General features: G+C 37.8%; 1 protein-coding gene across 1 annotated transcript in view; it reads right to left on the bottom strand.

The window, feature by feature from the left end:
* Window positions 1-20,804, bottom strand: part of tenm4 (teneurin transmembrane protein 4) — a 2,228,071-nt gene that overhangs the window by 1,319,250 nt on the left and 888,017 nt on the right. The window contains exon 3 of the mRNA XM_073043455.1: window positions 11,746-11,836. The gene's annotated coding sequence lies outside the window, so the exon portion shown is untranslated. The remainder of the gene's footprint in view (window positions 1-11,745; window positions 11,837-20,804) is intronic.

Raw genomic sequence — 20,804 nt, 5'->3', positions numbered from 1 at the left:
CATTGATGTGAAGGGTTTTCTTTAGCCAGAGGGTGGTGAATCTGTGGAATTCATTGTAGTTATTGAGTATATTGAAAGCAGAGATTGATAAGTTCTTGATTAATAAGGGCATCAAAGGTTACAGGGAGATTACAGAAGATTAGGGTTGAGAGGGAGAATATATCAGTCATTGTGGTATGGCAGAGCAGACTCAATGGCCGGATACTCTAATTCTTCTCCTATGTCTTATGGTCTTAAGGAGTACAAATAGTGAGGGAAAGGAAGAATGGGTAAACAAGGAGAGAAATGATAAGGATAAAAAGCAAAAGGAAACAAAAAGAGGAAAAGAATGATTCTAAATTACTCCTATCATTTACCCAGGAAGTTCAGAGCTTTTTATACCCAAATTCATTCTGTGCAATGTGGTAGGAAATTACCATTATGCTGAAATTACAACATTACGAAACAAAAGCCAGATTTTAGACATTTATGCAGAAGTATTCAGATGCAGATTTCTATTTCATTGAATAGAAAAGAAAACTGTATGAGTAAAACAAAGCAATGTCAACAATAGCTTGTTACACACTGCAGAGTCAAAGAAAATCATAACAGAAATTCCCTATTGGCACTCCAATGGTAATTCAAATGATTTAAAATATTTAAGAAAAGAACATAGAAGGATTTAAAGGTTACAGTAGTTTGATTATTAAAGTCAAGTTCAATGGGTTAAAGGCTGGTCTCCTTCGCTAATCCAGATTTAAACCCAGCAAAAGATATTTTTCCGTGATGGCTTTTAACAGACTTCTATTTGGACGATGTACTACAGTTCAGGTTTTTATCATGACAGTTCAAGTTAACTTAATGTTCTTTGTCTGTCGAGTAATGCCAAAGCCAGTTTTAAAACTGAGATTTCTGTGCAATAAAGTGTGCTGAAACATGCAAAGACGACATCTCAGCTTTTGCACTTCCTCCAATTTAAATAATTTAATGAAATTAAAAAAATACATTTCCATTTCTCCTATTAAGATTTTTTCCCTTAAAATAAATACCATCAAACAATAAGTTATGTGACCCTACAGCCAGTGGTGGAGATGACAAGGATTAATAAAACGATTTGAGATCTTCTTGGAAATCCTTGCTGCTAAAGTCAACATGCCTTCTGTCTACTTAAGGCAATGAACTGAGGGAGAAATCATCATGCCTTGTGGACAGGGGATTAATGTGCCCTTCAACAAGAGTAGCTTAGGTATAATTCAGCTGCGCAAGCCCTGAAGTGCACAGCTGTCAGATTTTGAAAACTGGGAATTCAAGAAAGAAAAGGAAAATATACTTTTACCCCATGAAATAAGAGCTGGGAAAAATTACTGACTGTATACAGTGTATCAATGTGTCAGTTTGGAGAATTTCTGTTAGAGTTCTGACGAAGGATTTCAAACATGAAAAATTGGCTTCTTTCCCTTTCCATAGATGAGTTAACCTAACTTTATCAGTTCCAGAGCAAACATGAGGAAATCTGCAGATGCTGGAAATTCAAACAACACACACACAAAATGCTGGTGGAACACAGCAGGCCAGGCAGCATCTATAGGGAGAAGCACTGTTGATGTCTCAGCCCGAAACATCGACAGCGCTTCTCCCTATAGATGCCTCCTGGCCTGCTGTGCTCCACCAGCATTTTGTGTGTGTTGTTGTTTATCAGTTCTAGTGCAGTTTAACTGCATAAACATTTCAAATTTCCAGAATTTGCACTTTTCTGAAAATTTCAGTGCTATTAATTTACCTGTGACTCACATCATCACAGAAATATTTTTCAGATAATTTAATAACATTGACTTAGTATGATGTCAAAAAATAAATAAATCCTTTGAAAACTGGCAATTCTTTTGGATTTGTCAGGAAACTGGAAGACCTGTGCATAGGAGAAAGTGCAAATTGCATGGACAGCAGTAAAGATCAGATGGAATGCAAATGCCTGGACAGTAAGGCAGTAGCACTATCTGCCACACCACTGCTGGATTGCAAGTGTAGGTATTTAGACTTTCTCTTGTTAGAGAGGGTCATTCACGGTAATTGTATAGCATAAGTTTCACTTTGCGCTCATTAAATATAGCTGCAGCATAGAGGAATTGCAACTGGAATTGAACAGTATGTGACCCTGAGAGAACATCTCCACTTTTAACAATGCCATGGGGAAAAAGCTGTATTACTGCCTGGTTCAGAAATTGCACCATCTCGGATCGCAAGACCCTGCAGCGGATAGTGAGGTCAGCTGAGAAGATCATCAGGGTCTCTCTTCCTGCCATCACGGACATTTACACTACACACTGCATCCGCAAAGGATACAGCATTATGAAGGACCCCATGCACCCCTCATACAATCTCTTCTCCCTCCTGCAGTCTGGGAAAAGGCTCCGAAGCATTCGGGCTCTCACGGCCAGACTATGTAACAGTTTCTTCCCCCAAGCTATCAGACTCCAAAGTACCTGAAGCCTGGACTGAACCCTTGCCCTATTGTCCTGTTTATTATTTATTGTAATGCCTGCACTGTTTTTGTGCACTTTATGTAGTCCTGTGTAGGTCTGTAGTCTAGTGTAGCTTTATCTGTGTTGTTTTTTTTACGTAGTTCAGTCTAGTTTTTGTACTGTGTCATGTAACACCATGGTCCTGAAAAACATTGTCTCATTTTTACTATGTACTGTACCAGCAGTTATGGTCAAAATGACAATAAAAGTGACTTGACTTGACTAATGAAGCAAAGGAAGATATTGAAGGCTTTGACATTGCACTAAGGAGCTTCTGAAGGAAGGCCCTTAGTCTGAAAATTATCTCCAACAACCACAGTGTTGTTGGAGCAGACATCACTGTATAGTGATAGTCAATTCGTTCAGTTCCACAAGAGCTCAGTGATGCATTTGGCATAGACCTCAAAGACAGTCATTTTTGTATTGTAGTTTGAATAAAGACTGAAACCAAGTGAATCTGTTGGAACCCACACTGAATATTAATTAAGTAGCATTTGATAACACTGCTGATAATAATTAAATTCTGAATAATTGAGATTTTTCTGTGATTGGTTAGATTGAATTTGTCCTGTTTTTTTTGTGGAATCATAGTTGAACAAAAGCATGTGATAAAATGAATAATGTAATTCAGAACTTGTGTAGACTTCTAATTGATGGAATTTGATCAATATTGATATGAAGAGCTGAAGAACAAGTAAAACCTCTTCCACACAGATTTCAAACAATGAAACTCTACTATAAAAGAACAGACACCGCCTAGATTAATCCTGAATGCTCTAGCCATGATTTTAATTATTGTCAAGATGGCAAGATGGTGATGTGTTGAAGGCTATTAACAAAACTTTTAAATATACCTCTTTTGAATTATGTGCAATGTTAGCTGTAGCCTGTTATTTCCATTTTGAACCGTCTTAATAAGCTAGCAACATCACTGCCTTCTGAAGAATTTGGCAGATGTAACTCTCAAGCATACAGATACAGCACTATTAAATGGATGAAGGTGCTCAGCCATGGCCATAAGAGAGGGGAGGGGAAGGGAGAACTCTAAGCCAAGCTGAAACACAGAAGAAAGTTGGCTTTGCTACCCAGCAGCTTGTTAGCAAATGTACAGTCACTGGAGAACAAAACTGAGGACCTAAGCACAAGATCGCTGTATAAGAGGGAAATGAGAAATTGCTGCATTCTCTCTTTCATGGAGACATGGCTCATTCCAGAAATGCCAGATACGATGGTAACACCCAAGGTCTTCTCGATACACAGGATGGACCGAATGGCTGATTCGATGAAGACAAAAAGTGGGGGTCCGAGTTTCATGATAAACACTCTGTGGTGCTCAGATGCATCGATCTTGATCTTGTTCCACTCTTGCTCCCCTAACCTGGAATATCTAACAATTAAATGATTACCATTCTACTCACTAAGAGAGTTCTCCTCTGTGATCTTGACCACAATTTACAAACTGCCAGGAGCCAACATTAATCAGGCACTCGAGATATTGAATGCTGCCATCACCAAAGAAGAAACAGCCCACCCCAACGCATTTGAAATCAAACAACACACAAAATGCTGGTGGAACACAGTAGGCCAGGCAGCATCTATAGGGAGAAGCACTGTCGACATTTCGGGCTGAGACCCTTTATCAGGACTAACTGAAAGGAACGATACTAAGAGATTTGAAAGTAGTGGGGGGGGGGGGGGGGGGGAAGGGGGAAATACGAAATGATAGGAGAAGACCGGAGGGGGTGGGATGAAGCTAAGAGCTGGAAAGGTGATTGGCGAAAGTAATCAAATCTTGTTTCAAATCAAATCAAAGCTAATTTGAGGAAATCTCTGCTCAATTACCATCAGCATGTAACTTGCAGCACCAAGGGTCCCTACACACTTGACCACTGCTATACTATGATCAAGAATACCTACTGTTCCATGCCTGGACTGCGTTTTGGGAAATCTGATCACCTGGCTGTCCTTCTCATACCTGCAGACAGTCAAAAGCTAAAGAGCATGGCTTCAAAGGTAAGAACAACAAAAATGTGGTCATAGGAGGCAGAAGAGCAGCTACAGATTGCTTAGAGTTGTTGAACTGGGCTGTGTTCAAGGACTCAGCGGATCTGAATAAGTACAGCATGGCTGTCACGACTTTATAAGATCAGTCATATATGAAAGTGTCTCCACAAAACCGTTCAGAGTCTTCCTCATTGAGAAGCCCTAGATGAACCATGAGATCTAAAATTTGCTGAGGGCCAGGTCAGAGGCATTCAAGTCTGGCGACCAAGTAAAATACAAGAGGTCCAGGTACAATCTCCAGAAAACCATCTCAGGTGCAAGGAGGCAATTCTGGACCAAGCTTGAATCACTGAAGGATGCTTGACAGCTGAGGCAGGACTTGAATGCTATCACCTCCTACAAAGTGAAATTAAACCACATGTGTGACATGTCACTCCCAGATGTGTTCAATGTCTTCTATTCTTCCTTTGACCGTCAAAACATGAAAGAACCTTCATACACTCCCAAGGCCCCCAATGACCCTGTGATTTCAGTCTCTGGGGTTGATATGAGAGCATCATTTAGGAGGGTAAACCCACAGAAAGCATCCAGCCTGGATGGGGTAGGTGTCCGAATACTAAAGACCTGGGCTGATCAAATGGCTGGAGTGTTCACCGATATCTTTAACCACTCGCTTCTGCAATCTGAGGTACCCACCTACTTCAAGCAGGCTTTGATTAGACCGGTGCCTAAGAAGAAAGTGGTAACCTGTCTCAATGACTATCATCCAGTAGCACTTATGTCCAATGTAATGAAGTGTTTTAAGAGGTTAGTCATGAAGCTTATCTACTCCTGCCTAAGAAGCGACTTGGATCTGCTCCAATTTGTCTATCGTCACAACAGGTCCATAACAGATACTATTTCACTGGCTGTCCACTCAACCCTGGAACATCTGGACAGCAAAGATGCATACATTGGGATGTTCTTTATTGAGTACATCTCAGCATTCAATTCTATAATCTCCTCAAAACAAATCAATAAGCACCTAGAGCTTGTCCTCAATACCTCATTGTGCATCAGGATTCTCAATTTCCTCACTTGCAGACCCGAGTCAGTTTGGATGGAATGTTGTTACAGCTTCTCCACAATCTCCTTCAGCATATGTGCTCCACAAGGCTCTGCGCTTAGCCTCCCACTCTACACGCTTTATATTTATGACTGTAAAGCTGAGCACAGCTCCAATGCTGTGTTTAAGTTTGCTGACAACACTGCTGTCATTGTCTGAATCAAAGGTGGTGACAAATTGGCATATAGAAAGGAGATTGAAAATCTGGCTGAGTGGTGCCACAACAACCTTTCACTCAATGTCAGCAAGACCAAAGAGTTGATTATTGACTTCAGAGGAGAAAACTAGAGGTCCATGAGCCAGTCCTTAGGATGATCAGTGGAGGAGAGGGTTAGCAACTTTAAATTCCTCAGTGTTATCAATTCAGAGGATCTGTCCTGTGCCCTCCATGTAAGTGCCATTATGAAGAAATCATTACAGTGCTTCTACTCCTTTAGAAGTTTGCAAAAATCTGGCATATGATTTAAAACTTTGATAAGCTTTTACAGATGTGTGGTGGAGAATAAATTAACTGGTTGTATCACAGCCTGGTATCGAAATACCAATGCCCTTGAATGGAAAATGCTACTAAAAGTACAGGATATGGTCCAGTCCATCATGGGTAGAGCTCTCCTCACCACTGAGCACATCTAATGGAACACCAGCATCCATATTCAAGAACCCCCACTACCTTGGCTATGCACTCTTTTTGCTTCTGCTATCAGGAAGAAGGTACAGAAGCCTCAGAGCCCACATCACAAGAAGAACGGTTATTACCACTCAACCATCAGGCTCTGGAACCAGAGGGGTAATTTCACTCAATTTCACTCGCCCCATCACCAAACTGTTCCACTATGTACTGAACCCATCACAAACTATGTACTCAGCTTCAAGGACTCTTAATATACAACTCTGTTTTTTAATAATCTATTTAATATACATAATTGATTTACTTGTTTAGTTATTATGTTTTATTTTATTTATTAAGATTATTATTATTTCTCTCTCTGCTAGAATATGGATTGCGTTGAATTGCTGCTGCTGTTAAGTTAACAAATTTCACATCACATGCTGTTGATAATAAACCAGATTTCTGATTCGGCTGGTGTAATATTTGCTGCAGTCCCTGCCTTAGATTTTGTAGACCATATTGGTCTTGTCTAATAGCTTGGTTTGTTTGTTTGGCCTGCAAAGTACTCTCCTTAATGCTGCTATTGACTTCTGTGTGTCACTAAAATTCCATGTTCTTGAAGCATTCTGGCCATCATCTCTGAGATATTACAGATGACTGCCCGACTCATTCCAACCATCAACCACCTGGGCTACACAGCTTTCGAATTATTTCCAAAGCAAATTGATTTTGACTTCATCTGAAGGCAAATGAATAAGTTTGAACTCATTGTTCCAGTTCTAGACAACAAGTTAGCCAAACCCAGTTTAATGTGACCCCCCCTTCGTCCTTCGCCTTCTGCCCTCTCCCCATCTCCCCATAAGCAAATAATAAAGTATTTTTCATATCAGGCTTTTTAAACAAAAGATGCCAAGTTTGGGATTTAAAAAACTCCAAATCCACCTTTCATTGTGTTTGTTTTCTTTTCAATTTATATAAACTTTTTTTCTTATATGTAATTTGTGTGCAAAATCTTATCCTTGCTACTGTGTTGATGAAATATACTTCATCATTTCTAAAATTTACAAAATACCCATTGTCTATTATCATGCAATAATTTACATAAGATGGAACTGCACTGCCTCACTGAGGTACAGAGTGATCATCCAGCCAGCTGAAAAATGAATAATCTTCTTATAATGCTGTGGACTATTATAATAAAGAAAATGTAATATAATTACTAACTTATTTGGAATCTAAAATTTATTAGGAATGGCATTTGTTTTCTTTTCTAAACAGGAAAATAAAATTCAAGTGTGTATATAAAGTAACTATTATGTAATTGCCCTATTTCTTTAAAAGCATGGCTTAAACACAAAACTGAAAAATGACAAAACTGCAAATTTCAAAACACAGCAAATTGAAAAAAAACTTCAGTTGCAGGACATCTGAAATAGAAGAGCGCCCAAACTGGAGCAAATACTCAGTCGATCAGGCAGCATCTATAGAAAGCCAAAGAGTTAACATTTCTAGTCCTAGTTTTGATGTTTTCTGTCCAACATTTTTGAAACAGATGCTTAGACTTCCAAATGAAAACTCAGCTGCTAAAGCTGCCAAAACCCTCTTGTACATTTGTAATAACCCATTCTGAGGATGGTTCTGAGTGTTGTTGGATCATGGCTGGTGCACTATATGTTATTTGATGAAGCTGAACTGTCAAATGTTATTGCCAGAATTCTCCTAAATTGAGCTTCAGCTCAAAAGAGGAGCCCAGTATGGTGTCGAGTCTGAATGCGTAGGAAGCATCATATTTATTGAATGAGATCTGAAACAAACAGGACAGCTTATTCAGATTTTTTCACATCCCTTTCTGGATGCCCCAAAGCACTTTAGAAGAGAAATGCTTTTGGAGAGTCATCACTATTGGAATTTTGATGACAACTAGATTTTTGTATTGTGTGTGAGGGATGAAACAAGGCAAAACTGAGCAAAGTTCAAAGTAAATTATCAAAGTAAGTATATACCTTGGGATCCACTTTTTTGTGGGCATTTTCTTAAAGGAGAAAAAAAACTACAATTTCTTCTTTCAATTACATAACTTCCTTACTTTTCTTCAAAACAATGTACAAGATCTTCTACCTCTGAACATACAGTTGTGGTCTCATTTCAATGAGTCTCTTTAGAAAGAAAGATCTCCAAAGAGTACTTCCTCAGTTTCACAAGTGATTACTGGTCATGATTTCATGTACCAAGTCTCAAGGGTGCTACTCAAACCTGCAAATATAATGTGCCTGCAAATCTTTGAGAACCATTTTGTACCACAAGGTATGACTTTAGATACATGCCACAACTTCTAGTGAGGTATATTAACCATAATAAAGGATAGAAACTTGATCCCACTAAATTGCCTGTGCAGCAACAAAGGGAAGAAAGAGCAGACACAACAAAATCCTAAACTATCCATGCGTATGATCAACTGATACGTGACGAATGAAGACAAGGAAAATACAAAAATAATTCAAAAAATTCAGTCACAACATTCAATTGTAGCATTCTCATTGTACATTCAAAGTTAAAACTTTACAGGATAGCTAACTGCTAAATTGTTGATTAATGTTGTTATTTGCTTTGATAGAGCCAAAAGGACAATATCTTTGTTGTTAAAAGCAGAGAGTAGCTTTGTCAGTATGTCCAGAAATAGGTCATGCATTGCAATGATGTGTGTTGAAATCAGTTTAGAGCAACACAAGCCGAAAAAGCTGTTTCCTTGCATCAACACTGAGAACTCAGTTTGTGCTTAGAATTTACAGATACTAGAAATTAGATCCCAAGGTTTTAAAACTGCAGTGTTACTGGTACAACATATTTTTTTTCCATAGTGATGGTCTGTGAGCATGTCCAACGATGGTAGATTAAAATAGGATTATTCTCTGCAGGAGTGACAACAGTTCAGCTGTTCTTGATTGAATTAAAATTAGGCAGGTATGCATGTGTCTGCATTAAAAATATGAAGCATGAAATGGGTGAGAGAAAAGGTTAATAATTTACATGACATGGGATCAACTGGAGAAATATTAACTAAATGCTTTGGGACAATATTTGCCATGTCGTAATGGAAAAGTCTAGAAGTGCTGATGTTAAGTTGCTCTGATGATGCTCACCACATTGCTTGTCTTTACCTATTTCTACTTCCACTCCCCCTTAAAAGTTCAGTGTAATGAAGTACTAAAGATAGGTACAGAAGAATTGGTAAGATTGTAGGCACCTCTAAAATTGGCTAAAAGCACAAATGTTCAGTCACGTGAGTATTTATCCATTACGTGAGAAAATACATTATCATATGAAGTCAAGTGCCAACTTTGAAAAAGCTGTGCCAAAGAATGAAATTGATTTTTTGCTTCAAAAAGAATAACTTCACAGTATCTTGTATTAATAAACAAGTTAGATCATAAATAATGTTTCATTTTCACTGTGGTCCAACACAGAACTCTGACATATCAATCAAGTTGAAATACAAAACCACTAAAGAGAATTTGATGAGCTGAAGGAAGAAATAGACCAAAGTTAACATTTGAGGTCAAAAACCCTTTGTTGGAACCACTCCTGTATGTATTTCAGATTTTCAGGATCTGTAATTTCCTTTCAATTTTCAATTGATACAAGTTAGTTACTCTAAAAATGTTGAATTAAAAACAAGAGAAAATCTTCAGATGCTGGAAATCCAATCAACAAACACAAAAATGCTGGAGGAAGCCAGTAGGCTAGGCAGCATCTATGGAAAAGAGTAAACAGCTGACGTTTTGGGCCGAGTCCCATCATCAGGATGTGAAGAGTCTCGGCCTGAAACATCAACTTTCCATAGATGTTGCTTGACCTGCTGTGATCCTCCAGCATTTTGTGTGTGTTACTCTAAAAATGTGTCTGGCCCTCAAAGTTTTGACAATCTGCAAAATCAGCTGCAGTTTCTTTTCAAAGCCATTTTCCTAGAAAAAATATGTAGTTCTGGGATTAGTGCACATTAATGTGGATTAGTATGGGTTTGGCTGCAACCCTTTGAAGCTGAACAGTTTCTACTGTAAAATTACAGAGTCGAACCAGTTAATCAAACTCTAAACATAAGCTTATGGACAGGATTAAAGTCATGTACTCATGTTGCCTCAGGCCCAAAAATTACATTTCAGTTTCTTCCTCAAAATGAAAGCACTTTGCTGCATATATCACCAATTTTTAAAAAAATAATTAAAATTTCATTAGTTCTTTCAATATATGTAAGAATAAATAGGGCAAGAGCAGACTATGATACTCCATGCATAATCTATTTCCTTTTAATTACTAGGAAAATGGATACAATGCATTTCCAATATCTTTGCAAATGAACAGAACATAGAACAGTATAGACAGCACAGTACAAACTTTACAATCCATGATGTTGTTCTAACTCTAACATTCTCAGGGATCAATCTAACCCTATCCTCCCACATCTAATAATTTGGAATATTATGCAATGTCTGTGTTTTTTTTAAAAGATATTTATCTGAATATACTTAAAAGATGTTCAAATTGACCAAGCGTTTCCAAAAGTCATGATGATTGTAACAGTCACTCCCATAAAAATTAAATAAAGCATGTGTCCTCCAATTCTGAGGAACAGTAAATTCTATTCAAAAATTACAGTGGTCGTGAACTTAGTAAAACAGTGATATTTCCAGATTGCTTCTGTAAAATGATAAAAAAAATCCTTCTGAATCTCACATTTCCACTGTAGCACAAAACAAAGCATTGCGATGAAGATTACTGAAGTAGCCATGTTAGACACATATAGTATCATCAAATTAATGCCACCAAAAGGTTAAGGTAATATTACAAAATGAAATCATATATTCAATTTATATATTTGTGGTATCCTGGTTTCAGTCGTCTTTCAAAGCTAAACGGACTTTTCCAAGTCCTCAGAAGGCAATACCACCTTTCATCAGTTCTTAAATATTGACTTGAATTTCAGGTGATGATTCAAGGTGTTGAAAGCAACATAAACAGCAACAGAAACAGAAACTCAACCTGTGTATAACTTACTCATTTGCATGTGAAAGCTGGTACTTTGCAATAACTTCACTAATGTTCATAGCTGTAACAGTCCGTAATTTGAAAATTGACAATATAATTTACCGTAAAAATGCATGTCACTATTTAACATGAGTCTTTCTATGTAGTGGAATCTAGAACTGGATTATTATAATTAACTTTTACTATTAATGTTAAGATTAATATTAATTCTGTTCTGCTAAGCTTTCCTGCTTCACTATTCCTAGGCCTATCATTGCTATTACAATATTTTTCATATACTTGGCAAAATACTAAATGCCAAATAGTCAAAAATATAAATAGAACATTAATTGCACTGGTAAAGCAAACTTGTCGATTTATTTTTACTACTTATGAGAATAATTTTAAAATAAATGACAAAACTCTACAAATACATTCACAAATGATAAGTATTGTTCGCAGAACACAGGACTTAATACAATTGTCTGAAATGAAATGCCTACCTTTCTTCTTCTGTTCAGGATAATGTTAATTCCATTTTTGCAAGAAATAGATTCAGCAGTTCTGGCCATTGAACCAAACTACACGAGCTTTCTATAAAAACAAAAATTGTTTTGCTTAAGGCCAAGTAGAGTTTCCACATAAAAATACAAATAAAACCTTCAGAAATGATTCAGTCAAGAGTCAATTAACAAAATATCCTTCAGGTTAATCAAAAGGATTCTGATTAAAATGGATTGCAATACAGATGTCAGAAACTTCATAGCAAACAATCAATTCAGGAATTGGAGACATAAGAGACTGCAGATTTTGAAATCTGGAACAGCAAATGAACTGTGAAAGAAGTCAGCTAATAAGGCAACTTTTGTAGGGGAAATGGAATTTCTTTCACCCCATGGGTACTGAGTTCCTCCAACAGATTGCTGGTTGCAATTGGTTAAGTCTTGCTGCATTTGGAACTTTGTGTGGTCCCTAACTGAAAAATTTACTTAATATCATGCTTCACTGGTGGAGAAACATACTCATGTTTATATATAGTGGATCATGAAGCATTTCACAGATTTCATCATAACTATGAAATTCTGATGTTATCAGAAAGGTGCAGATTGTGCAGGGAAATATCTAGCTAAAATGTAAAATTAATTCCATGATATTATGGAGAACTTTACCAAGTGCCTGCTTGGAAAGGAAGATAGGATTACTTCCACAGTTATGATTATATTACCCATGCTAACAGGGATGTGATAGATCTACTTATGTACCTTGATGATGATAAATAAAGAGGCTCCTATTGTTGCCCAGAAGGAGATAATAAAACATGGGAAAAACCATTTAATAAATTCAATTGCTTTCTTTCAAAAACCTCCACAGCCATCTTTAGGAAAGATAATTAACTCGCTTTGGTGGAGCCTTGTATAAAACTCAACCAAACACCTATTTGATACAGTTTCTACTATACTCATTACAATTTGGATTGCATCATAAATTTAATAGTTGCCTAAATCCCAAGGCCAAAATCTCACTAATGCTTCTGTCTCCCAGACAGATTTTGGAAAGTATTCTATGATATGGAGTAGTGGTCACCAACCCGTCGATCGTGATCGACTGGTCGATCTTTGAGACTTTCCCCAGTAGATCCCGAAAAAAAAAGAAAAATAAATACACAAACACCGTTGAGAGATCGTTTCTGTGTTGCAGGGTTTTAGTTTCATTTTTTCTGCCCAGTGTGCATGTGTGTAGCTCCCCCGCCACACACTACACTGTGTACTTCAGTGGTCCTCAACCACTGGGCCACGAGGAAACGATATGATTTGGTGATATGAAATGATATGAGTCAGCTGAACCTTTCCTTATTCCCTGTCATGCCCACTGTTGAACTTGAACGCACGCATGGGCATCAGTCGCCTAAACGCAGTGACACCCTTGCGCCAGGGATCACTGGTTGGCCTTGCGTGGCCGGCGGGAAGTGCCATTGCTACTGGCCTGGAGCGCGGACAGATGGGCGCTGCCTCTAAACCTGTTTAGCACACCAAATGTTTGTGGGAAACCAGGTGCTAAAATACTCACAGATGACCTAATTCAGGCTCAGGGTTTCATAAGTAGCAGAGCAGCTACCTCGCTGCAATATACTGAAAGTCATCCCTCAAGCCAAACTTTTGTCGGTCGATATATCCTACGGGGTGGGGGGGGGTGCGGGTGCGCACCTATTGCACTCCTCACTCGGTCAGTCGCTCTCTCCGGACTGTGACCGCCACTGCCCCGGCACAGGGACCTCCAGCCCTGACATTGTCCTCTCACCCCACCCACGACCAGCTGCACCTGGCCAAGGCGTCTGGCGGCGGGCAGGCGGGAGGCTGGAGTTCAGGCCCGGAGGCTGTCTAATGAGGCAATGAAGCCCTCAAAACTGCTCCGGTACCCTGAGTTCAAGCACCCTGCACTTAAAGACAAACCCACTGAGTTTTTTTTCCAGTGGAAAAAAAAGTGAGCAAGCAGGACAGAAGCCAAGTGCTGAGAACCACGTAAACTAAATTGCAGAATAGACTGGACATAAGGAATCTGCTTCGAGTATCGCTGTATTCCTGTCGTGTTTAGCACTGCCCCCGTAGGCCAGCCCTCAAGAATATTGTCAATATTAAATCAGTCCGCAGTGCTAAAAAGGGTGGTGACCCCTAGTTTGTAGAAAACAGAGCAAGTTATTCTGAGCATCCTAACAAATATAAGCCTTTCACTGAAGATTACAAAATGGAATAATTGTTTCTCAAACAACTGTTGGGAGCGTGTTATACACATTATGCCTATGCTCTCTAATTTCTCTAAAATTCTTTAAATGCTCAGACTTGAGGAATTTTTAATATTAAAAAAGCTGTTGGTGTTGCAAGGACGAGACTGAGGATGAACCCAAGTGCTGGACACAGGCACCGAGGCAGAGTTGGGAGGAGTTCTCGACATAGCAAGCAAGGGTTCGGGCTCAGGGACGTAGCCCTGACTGGTGAGGGCCTGTTGTACAGGATCCATGTCCATTGGGTTCATTATGGCCAGTTTGTTCTGTTGCAAGGACGAGACTGAGGATGAACCCAAGTGCTGGACACAGGCGTGGAGGCAGAGTCAGGAGGCGTTCTCGACATAGCGAGCATGGAATCAGTATCCAGAAGCGATGCTAGACTGAGAACTGGCAGTTCTAAGAACCATGAAACAAGGTTACTCACACCAGTGTCAGCCAACAAATAACAGCTCCCTGTTGTGATCACAGGGCTTTTATACTACATTTGCTGATGGAAAGCAGGTGTGTATAGTTAGTGGAACCTGGGAATGATTGGAAAGTAAACAAGGGGATTGAGGCCCAATTCCTGAGGTAAATAGCCAGGTGGGGGATTGCCAGAAGGGACCATGACAGTTGGTGCCCAATAATCTTAGTCCACTGTACTCAAGGAGGTATCCATATTTCATAAATCTCTCAATGTTTAGCTTTATCCAAAGGAGGGGACAGGATGTGTGAAATACTGTTGCACTATATTGCAAAATTATTGACCTTTGCACTTAGTTCTATTCTGAGAATCTGGAAAAACAGCAGTTAAATACTGGAATTCATGATGGTTTGTGATCTTGCAGGGATAAGATGTTATAAAAAAGACCACAATATGTTATGAAGGGATTCTGAAGTTTATCCACCAAAATATTACAGTTAACTTTATAATAAACAGAATGATTTTTTTTTGTAAGTTCTATCACTGTGCTGCAGCTTTGCTTCCTGTGGTATTGAAAACATTTAATTCTCAGGCACTATATTCAAGCTCTTGTTTATTTTTTCTGTCAGCATAATTAAACTGATTGAACCTAAGCTGATGTTAAGTAGACTTAGTAATCATTCTTCAAATTTCATAGCTGCGAGGCTTTGTAAATACCAGCATTAACAAGATGCACCTGTCAGAAACTGGCTGGAAATTCCCAGTTATTTCAGATTTTGTAAGAATCCCCAATGTGTTTGTCATAATCTGGATCATAGACATACATCAGGTTAAGAAATGTAATAGTTGTTCTCAAGGAAGTTTAGTACTCTTCTAAGGTAAATCTGGGCTCTCAACATGACAGTATTAAAATGAACCTCTCATTTTTTTAACCTAGTGTCTAACTGTCCCCTTTGGATTCAGGTGCTTGCTTTTGTTTCTTTTTAAGCTGATGGAGAATTAATAATTGTTGGAGGTCTTGATGTTAAAATTAGGTTAATTTCTGTTCTTCATCCTGATTCTTTAATAAGCAAAGAGTTAAAATAGAATCTGCATTTCCTTCCAAAATACAAAATGAAGGTCACAGATGACATGTCTACAAAATCAGGCCAAGATGATTGATCTGGAATTTAATCAAGATACAGAACCTTGCTCCCGATGTCAATTAAATTGTACATAACTAAGTTTCTCATCTGTCTTTTGAACAAATAAAGTAAATATGCACCTGCTGATCAGCATTTTAAGCAACAGGTTGTACCACAGATTAAACATTGTTCTCACGGTGCTTGGACTGTTTAAATACACAGGAACCCTTTACTGAAGTTAATTTTGACTAAAACTACAAAGTCAAATCTCTGGAGTTATTTTATTTCTGGCTTCAAGAAAGATTTTGGTTTATAAACAATACCATATTAAGAAGCCCCTCTTTTGGCATAAATACAAAAGAAATGTTGAGAAAAAACCTAGTCTGTGTCAATGGTTCAGCTGTCAGCATAGGTAGTGAATCTTAGTTCTGCTCTCATTTCATCAGTCTGCTAATTAAGATGGAAGGCCCAGATCTTGCTTGCATTTGTTCTGACAAATTTACTCATTATAGGTCAATGTTGTTATCATCTTGGGATGCCTCATGACCATTTTAACAGATCACTCAATGAAACTAGGCATCCAAATCTATCTGAAGTCTCCCATTATTAAAGTTATACATTAATTTTCATCATAGGCATTAGTATCATCATGCTTTGTATCAAGGCTCATGAACTGAAGAGTTTGATGACTAATTTGTAAAATTGTTAGATTAAGATGCTGCAAGTTTCTTGCATGCTTTTGTTTTTGAGTTTCATTAAGAGTACTAATAAAAAGCAGAGATTGATCTATTTTATGTATACTTCAATCAGAAAATAAAAACAGTTCTATCTGTAAGTCAAAGAAACAGAATTTCACATATACCTGTGACAATACAAAACACCGTACACTCAAACCAATGTTGCTCTGTATTCAAGTCTTTGTGCCTTACCTCAATTCTAGGATTAGAGGATGATACTCTACACTCTGCTGATCATGTTTATATTGATAGTTTAAGAAAGATATCCAATTCGTCCTACTTCCCTGTTTATTTCCCATTGAGTAATAGGAAGTACGATTCAGGGTCAGTCTTTTATTCCTGATGCACATAGATTGTAATTATAACTCATTTTAATCAATCACACCAGTCTTTGAAGACTGTAAATGACATTTTACCTTTCTTCTAGGATAATGCAGGTCAACAGCAGATATTGGAAAGTTGGATTCATGCCTACTCTGATTTTCCATGTGCTTTTTCAAAGATTGGAACAAGTGCCAAAATCTCTAAGTCACATTGCCAGCAAGAATCTTTTCTTATAGTGTAAGCTCATATGGCAGAGTAGCATAACAACTTTCCTTGAGGCATGTCAATGACGACAATGATGTCACCACCAAACTGAAAACTTAGTATAAATGCCTGGCATATATGTAGACACTGTACACTCGCAATCAAAAGGTGGAACTGTTCAGCAAACCATATTGCAGGGTCTGTATTCTCCAATATTTGGTGGATTATGAGGCAGATAGATTCATCAAGAATGCGATTCTGTCTCCTTGCTAGACCACAGATTGGAGACAGAATCTACCTTCCTTATATTTCAGCAATCACAAAGTGATCAAGTGGCACATCTTGTACAAACTTGGAACATAATTGTCTTTCATTATATTTTTGCTACCATTGCATATCTACACAGGTTAAAATAACTGACACAAAGTTAGGATCATAGTTCCATTTTTTTTAAATTCTTTCCATCAATTTAATATTTAACAGACCATAGCCAGCTATTAACTGGTAAACTGAATCCATGCAGATTAACAAGAGTGTTTAATAATAATACTTACGTGACATCTTTAAACTGACTTATTCTAATCTTTTTAGAGATATTTCAGAATGGTTAATGGAATAGCAATTATTTATCTCAAATTATAACTCTGCACCTTTTTGATGTGGCTATCAAAACCAACTGAATACAGTCTACATAAAGTATAGAATAATAAAATCTAATAATAGGATTATTTCATTGCTGCTGTGTATTAAAATCACAAATATATGCACAATGTAATTAAATATCATGTTGTTATATTGCCTTTCATCAAACAGACATTATTTAAAAAAGTAATTTTGAAAAGATTTCTGTAATATGTAACCTGCTTTCATTTATATATTGCACTTAAGGCCCAGTGAGCATTAATGTTTGTTTAATATCCAAGTTCCATATTGCTTCCTAATTAAACTAATTAGAAAACTGCTTATGAATGGTATAGGATTTCAATAAGAATAAAGCTAATATGGGAATTGATAAGATGTAAATATTAGCATTAAATGTGACAGGGAGGATTAATCTGATAAGACTATTTTGTAAACTGCAGAAATGTTTCGTGGATAATAACATTCATTTTAATTAATGTCAAAACGAAAACAGCTATGGGGCTGACATAACAAATATACAAACCTGACAGTGATAGATATTCACTTCCACTTATGAAGGAAGGTTACCTGTCATGAACACCACATAATCATAAAGCAATGGAGAAAAGAAGAACCATTCAATGATGTGCGCGTAGGACAGTAGCAATGCTGACAAAAAGATTTAGAAACTCTAACATAGCTTCCAAAATTATTCAAGAATAGCCCTGATTATCTTGCACATGCTACACCGATTTTATGATCTTAGCAGCAGCCATATGCCTTCAATTTGATAAGTGAAAGAAAATATGAAGTACACTGCTGAGAGATCAAAATTGATGCTGCGTAACTTGTAGTAGACAATACATTCAATTAATTTTACCCACTCTCTACCTTGCCTGTCCTGATTCAAAACGTCTGCAGCCAAAGGTTCTCAAATTTCTTACTACTTTTCATTTTCAATTCCTCATTTCAATGAGCAATTGCCACATTCTCAATACCATTATGGGTTGTCAGCTTTGAAAAATAATTTATTCCGGTGAAACTTCAGTTCTTAATATTAAAAAATATACCGCACAACAAGAGGCCATTTTGGCTCATTCCATCCAACAGACTTCCTCCACAAATCCAACTTCCATTCAGTTTCAGATTCTCCTTGTCATTGATCTAAACCATCATTCTTTTGCCATCCACACTTTATGAAATCACGATCTCTCGACGTTCTGTTAGTTAATGGCAACAATTTCCTTCTTTGATCATCCAGTAAATACCATGGCATCTATATTGTACATTTTTAGTAGCATGATACTTCTGAAAAATATGATCTGTAACTCAAATAATAATTGAAACTAGTAAATTTATAAGGTAAATTTACCAAGATTTTTATGATAAATTGTTGCAAACATGCAGTGTTTGTGTCACACAATTCCCTCTGTTATAAATTTTGAACCTTCTGAAATCTGGAGTTGAATGAAGTAGGTTTCCTCCATTCATTTTAATTAAGGAAAAAAAATTACATTCAGAATAAAGTAAATAAAATAAGCAATGCAAAAAGAAAACATAAGAATATAAGAAATAGGAACAGGAGGAAGCCACTTGGCCCATTGAGCCTGCTCCACCATTCAATAAGATCATGGCTGATCTGGCCATGGACTCATCTCCACCTACCTGCCTTTTGCCCATAACCCTTAATTCCCCTACTATACAAATATATATCCAATCTTGTCTTAGTATATTTACTGAGGCCGCCTCCACTGCTTCATTGGGCAGAGAAGTCCACAGATTCACCACCCTCTGGGAAAAGCAGTCACTCCTCATCTCCATCCTAAATCTGTTCCCCTGAATCTTGAGGCTATGTCCCCTAATTCTAGTGAGATAGAACAAAAAAGTACATGGGTACGTTGTCCATTCAGAAACCTGACGGTGGAGGGAAAATCTAACCTCTGTACCAGACATTGAGGCAACTGGTTAGAATACTCTCCACGTTACTTCTGTAGAAATTGGTGACAGTACTGGGTGACAACGCAAGTCCCCTCAAGCTCCTAATGAAATATAGCCACAGTTGTGCCTTCTTTGTAATTGAATCAATATCTCAAGCTTAGAATAGATCTTCAGAGATGGTTTATTGAGGAGTAAAGGGAGATGGTCACATGGCATATAGTTATTAGGAGAAACATTTATATCAGCAAAAACCAGGCTTGCAGTTGTAACCATTGAATGCATTGACTCTTTCAGGCATTGAGAAATCAAAAGGTCTAACTGTGTAAACAAAGACCACTCTATTAGCATGACACCTGCAATGTTAAAAAGCAAGTAGCCAGTTCAATCAAAAGGTCCTGCAAGCTGACCCTAGTATTTATATAGACAGTGACTGGTTCCTTGCATTAAGGCAGGGGTGTCAAACTCATTTTAGGTCACGGGCCGGATTGAGCAAAATGCAGCTTCATGCGGGCCGGATCAGTCGGACGCGTGCGAACGCAGCTTTCGTTGCCTCCGTTTTTTCAGCCTGCTCTCATGTGTCTCAGTCTCTGCTATAACTACAAAGTGTTTCACTTTACAAATTCCGTTTCTTATGAAGAAGACTGCCGAATAAACACTAAAAACCCTGAAAACCTGGTACCTGAATAAACTCAGCATTAGCCATATCATACGCCATAGGCGCTTCGATTACTGGGGCCAGCTTTAATAATAATTAGATATTATCTCGCGGGCCAAAGATAATTCCACCGCGGGCCGGATTTGGCCCGCGGGCCTTGAGTTTGACATAAATGCATTAAGGTTTTATACAGATACAGTAGATACATATATTTGTTTAGTATTGTGACACAGCAAAAGCGACACGGCCATGAAACACTTCGGGATAAGTGGCCAAATGTACAAGAAACATAATGAGATTACAAGAAGGCAAAGGGACAATGGAGTGTTAATTGGATTCTGGCCAACCCCCAGAGAGGCCTATGAAACTCTAGCACGTGACATATTATTATTATAATTAGGGAAAACAATAGATCAAAATACTGCGTGAAGGTGTGAAATTGAGAGATAACCAACAACAGCTATGAATAGAAAGTAAAGTAAGATTTGGTCAGGTATAGGGACCAATAAATATTCCACAGTAAAGGTTCTGGCACCACTGAGACACAAATGTACTCAGACTCTTACTTACACATAGGAGCATGGGTAGTCCCAGATCTCTTGCCATATAAACTCATTGAAAATAATCACAGTCACATTCCAAGAGCTATCAATCACCTGTCATGTAATATCAATGTATCTTAAAGGTATAAAACTAAGTTTATTTTAGTTTATACCTGATTTTCCTTTCACTGAGATTAATTGAATAAACACACAAAATGTTGGAATGCCAGGC

This window comes from Hemitrygon akajei, chromosome 4 (assembly GCF_048418815.1).
Source record: "Hemitrygon akajei chromosome 4, sHemAka1.3, whole genome shotgun sequence".
Classification (NCBI taxonomy): Eukaryota; Metazoa; Chordata; class Chondrichthyes; order Myliobatiformes; family Dasyatidae; genus Hemitrygon; species Hemitrygon akajei.
This window is presented reverse-complemented; position numbering and strand designations above follow the sequence as displayed.